Raw genomic sequence first — 5,355 nt, 5'->3', positions numbered from 1 at the left:
AGATGTTTACATTATTTAAGATAATTCTCATAAGAAGTGAAGGGGAAAAAAAATCTAAGAAAATATACTAAACAATGGAAGGCAAGTTAATTCTCTAAAAAGCCCCACAGATGTATACTTATACAAAAGACAAGAATATTTAAAATACTGTCCTATCATTTTCTTCCTATGCAATCTTTGTAAGGTGACAAATAATTGCACATGTCTGGATTTTGAGGCATTTACTCTATATACCTTCATTTCCTCCTCTGGAAACAGAGTTAAAAGAATAATCATCCAAGTGCTTGTGGCTCATACCTATAATCCTAGCCATTTAGGAGGCTGGAGGATTGCAGTTCTAAGTCAGCTCATGCAGGAAAGTCTAAAAGAGTCTTATCTACTAAACTACCCAAACGACTTAAGTCTTATCCACTAAATTACCCAAAAAGCCAAAAGTGGAGCTGTGATTCAAGTGATAGAGCACTAGCGACAGCACCTAGGCCCTTAGTTCAAGGCTCATGACTTAACACACACAAAAATAACCACTATATGAGACTGATATGATGAGACTGGTATTCTGAATACTACAGCACCACTCTACAAATGTAAGTTTTCAATGCAGGTTTACTTTTCAGACTTAAACCAAAACTTTAGTGTAACCATTACCTATGGAAAGCTTCTATACTCTCTGGAACTACCTCTATTACCTCATTCATGTAAATCTACACCATGGCAGTAACTTCACAGACACTGTAAGAATGCATTCACAATTGTCTGGGAAGTTGTCTTCAACATCTCTGTGAATTAGGTATCCTGTTCACAGACTAAGCTAAACTATATCCCCTGTGTTTGCTATATTTCCTCATTTTACTTGAGAGTATTTTGTGGGCAGTGCTTGTTTTCTACTTATTTCTGTATCCTCAGATTACAGCCAAATAGTTCTTAACCTGGATTCACATTAGAATTACATGGGGAACTTACAAAAACATTAATGCCTGGGATCCATCCCAGACTCATTAAATCATAAGGGAGTGGGAGTGGAGGGCAGAGAGGGCAAGGAATCAGTATGGGGAGCATTGATTTTAAGATCAGCACATGGTTTCATTGTGGTGACAAAGTTAGCCACTGCACTGTGACATTTAAAGTACTGTATTTGTATGTAGATTTATGTGTAAATACATAGGTACATACATACATGACTCAAGCCAAGACTCTCATCCTCAGTAGTCTGTCCTAGCATAAGTTTTCCCTATGCACACACAGTAGTCTAATAATCAATTATATGCTTCATTACCATGCTTTTAAAACTGTTACACAGCACTTTATCCTTCTTTCCAGATTCTAGCTCATTGAGAATACGCACTGACTTATTTTTCTTGTTTTCTACAGTTTGCATAGTACAGTGCCTAAAATACAGGTCAGTATACATTTGTCTGATCTAACAAACATACACAAAACTTAGTAGTAGGAAGTATGTTGTCACACACAAATTATCTACTTCAGATTAAAAGGTAAAATATAATAAAAACAGACAAAGCAAAAATTGAGGAAAAAGCTTTTTTTTAACTTAATAAATGAGAACAAGTAAAGTTTTCTCATTGAAGGGCATCTGGGTGTTTGAGCTTACACAATCATCACAGACAAAACCCACCCTACTACCTACCTCTCCATCAGTCAGTTTCAGCTTTTAACCTGCTTTCTTTAGTAAAACTATCTGCTACTTGATTTGGTATCTTTAGCTTCCATTAACAATATTACCTTTACAATGATACTATAAAACACTCTGTCACTAATAAATAGGAGTTAGTGAAAGCCACAATGAATGTGTCATGCATATGTTTAATAAGTACTTCCTGAAAGAACAGTACTTAACTACCAAAATAGGTCCTCTGCATACTAACAATATGGTAGTATAATATAAACTTGATTGAAAATATTGTATGGAAGTCAGAAGAGTCTTATTCAACATCAGATGAAATACATCTACTTTTAGCTACTGACAGACTGTTGGGTTTCATCCTTTTACATATTTTTAATATCTGGAAGGTTTATAAAATATAGTGACTTTTTAAAACCAGAATGCAAAACTATATTTATTACACAACAAACCCATTCTCACTGTTGAAAACTAGAAGAAATAATGTGTAATTCTAAAAGAACAACCATCTATAGATATAGGAAAGGACTAGCTTCTATGTTTTGCAGTAAAAGCCTGAAAAACCTGGAAAGAAGGCATTCAAGAAGTATGACTGCTAATAAGATACTGTGGTAAAATATTACTTTGCTTTGTTTGTTCCTACTGCTTGAAACAGAGAGCCATAGTTTCCACTGAGAGAAAGCAGTCCTCAATTCCCTAGTCAATAAAAAAGTTTCAAATTTCACAGACAAGAAAAAAAATGGTACCCTGGGTTGTTTGTTTTTAAGGAAGATTAAATTTAGGAGTTGCCAACACCCAAATGAAAAACATTCTAGAGCATTAGACTCAATTGTAGTGGGGAGTCATCTACATTCTCAGCACTAGTTTCCCTCAGAGAAAGGAGTAAACAAAGGATGATTCTTCAGATCTTCCAAAATATACCCTACTGATTTCCCTTAGTGAACCATCACCCTTGGTTTTTTTTAAGTACTTAAAAATATAATTTTAGCACAGGCAGCCAGACAGAAAGTGAAGCTTAACATCTGCCAAGATATTTCCCAAAATAAGACCCCTGTCAGATGAACAATGAGAAAAGATTAAAAATGACAAATTCTTTTATTTGGCCCATAAGCTACTTTTAAAGTTGAGGAATGTAGCTTTTCCAAGTCTTGTCTTCAATTTCCCTTTAATCTTCATATTTTTATGCTTAAAAAGTGGAAATTTGATTACCACTCTTATAAATTCCTTTGAAAGCAATTTAATGAATAGCAGATATTTTGTACAAGTAGCAAACCACAGAGGGCAGTTCTTCTGGCTGATAAAAATCTTTAAAAACATTCACATGAAAGTTCACTCTACAGAGACATGGGTATGGAAATCATACTAGTACTTAAAAGTAAGATGTATTATTGCAAATACTTTCACTTAAATCACAAAGTTAATTTTTAATAAATCACAAAGTTATGTTTTCCTCAAAACATACTTGAGTCCAGTATGGCCTTGAACTCATGACCCTCCTGTCTCAGCCTGTCAAAGGACTGGGATAACAGGCCTATGACATCACACCAGGTCCCTCCAAAGCTAGGGAATCAAACTTAGGACTTTGTGCATGCTTGGCAAGCACTCCACCACTGGAGTTACTAAAAAATTTTAATAATCATTTAGTGGGTAACAAAGTTGAGTAAATTAGCCAGGAAAAAAGAGGGGGAAATGTGAAATAAAAATTTTAAAAAACTACTCAGGAAAAGTTGTGGCTACTTAAATGAAACAAGGTAGTTAAACCACTTTCCAAACACAGGAACTATAAAGTTACCTAAACTTGTCTGGGATTGTTCTGTTTTGATTCAAGTTGATTATGTAAATTACACACTACATACCCCATTTGTGTGTGTGTGTGTGTGTGTGTCTAACGGGATGCTGGCAGCTGCCTGAAGGAATGTTTTTAGACTCATCAAAAATTCCAATAATATACAAAAAGCACACCTATCACAAATGTTTCCCCGATACTTAAATACAAGATGACATCTGTAAGTGTATGAATTGTTTCAGCATCCCTACTGCCCTAAATATCACTCAAGGGGGGAAAAAAGTCTGTTGGAGAGCACTATTTATCAAGAGTTGATTTATATAGGATCTGGTGCAGATGGGATATACTCATCTCGGGTTCCTTACGGATAAGGCTGCCTTGATATTCCTAAAACCATATTTTCTTTACAGGTGCTTGTAAACACTGGTGAGAGGGAAGAGATAAACAATCTGGTAACTTGACATGGACACGTGGGAAACTCCATTATCACAGCCATGAACCAATTTTCCGAACTGATCGAACATAAACAGATATATCTAGAGGCAAGTACTGGAATCACAAGGTGTCTTTTCCAGCATTCTAAAGCAGTCTTTTCTCCCATTCTAGAGCTGAGAGAACTTAGGAAAACTGGAAAGAAATAAAAAGCACGTGTTGTCCTTGGGGTTTGGGGAACTTCCCAGGAAGCATTAGCCCGAAGCAAAACTCCAACAACTCCTTGCCTGCCTGACTTGACTCGGAGCAAGGAGAGGCAGAAAGAGCAAGCAAAAGAGAGGGAACTAGCACGGTTGTTGGAAGACACAGCAGGCAGCCGCCCCGGCCAAGCACCCGCCGAGCCCCAGCCCAGGTCCTGGCCCCGCCCCGCTCACCTCCGCAGCTGGGATGTTGACCACGCCGGTGGAGCGCCGCTTCCCCCGCAGCTTCCTCTTCTCGATCTGCCCCTTGCCTTTCCTGACACTGGGGCCCGAGCTCCTACCCTTCTCCGGGGCGCCGTCCGGGTCTTCCTCTTCGCCCCGGGATGTCATGATCCCCGTGGAGGCTGCTGCAGCGGCAAGGGGATTTGTCCTCGGGTCTCGGCGGGCCCGGAGGACCGGCCCGGGCCAAGGCGGCGGAGGAGGCGACCTCGCAGTTCACGCCCCCGGGCCGGGGAGAACAGGTGCGGCCGAACCACCTGGGAGATTGTTGTTGAGTTCGTCGTTGGCCGCCCCGGCATCGCCGAGGTACCCTGCGCCCCGATGGAGGACTTCCCGGCAGGGTCGCTGCTGCCCCCGGTCGGGGCGGCTGAGCACGAGGGGTTCTGCTTGGCGCACATCTTCTCGCGCTTCGCCTTCCATTCCTCCAGGAAGTCTGTGGTGCTGCCGCCCGTCTGGTAGCCACCGGTGGCCATATTCGCAGAGGGACCGGCCGGGTCCTCACCTCGGGGCCGCCCACCGGGCTGCGACCGCGGCTCCGCCGCCGCCTCCTACTCGCAGCCGAGGAGATGCGAAGGGAGCGACTCCCGGGGTGCCGGGTGGCCCCGGATTCCTCCGGAAGCTGGCGGGTGTGGGGGTTGGGGAGGGAAACACAAAAGGGGGCGGGAGGAGAAGCGTCAGATCCCCGCGGGTCTGCCTGGGCCGCGCCCCCCGAGCTCCCCCTCCGCGCGCGTCCAAGGGTCCCACCGCCGGCCCGCAGCCGCCGCGTCGCCCACCCGGCAGTCTAACCGCGCTCTTACACCAAGGGCCCCAACGGTCGCCGCCCCTCCAGGGGAGGGAGAGGCGCAGACCCTACCTCCGGGGCCCGCCCCGCCCCACCAGGGTCCGCACCGCGGCGGCCGGGGAGGGGAATCCCGGCTAGACCCGCCACCTGTCGACGCGTCCCGCTCCGAGGTCCCGGTCCCGTGGCGAAGCACGGAGCTTCGCCACCCACCTTTCACGGAGGCGGCTGGGACGAGCGGCTG

General features: G+C 43.8%; 1 pseudogene; it reads right to left on the bottom strand.

Moving 5' to 3' along the window:
- Positions 1 to 3,314: 3,314 nt before the first annotated feature.
- LOC125367194 lies at positions 3,315 to 4,806 on the bottom strand (annotated as a pseudogene).
- Between the last annotated feature and the right edge of the window lie 549 nt (positions 4,807 to 5,355).

This window comes from Perognathus longimembris, chromosome 18 (genome assembly GCF_023159225.1).
Source record: "Perognathus longimembris pacificus isolate PPM17 chromosome 18, ASM2315922v1, whole genome shotgun sequence".
Lineage (NCBI taxonomy): Eukaryota > Metazoa > Chordata > Mammalia > Rodentia > Heteromyidae > Perognathus > Perognathus longimembris.
The sequence above is the reverse complement of the archived record's forward strand: the minus strand, read 5'-3'. Positions and strand labels throughout refer to the sequence as shown.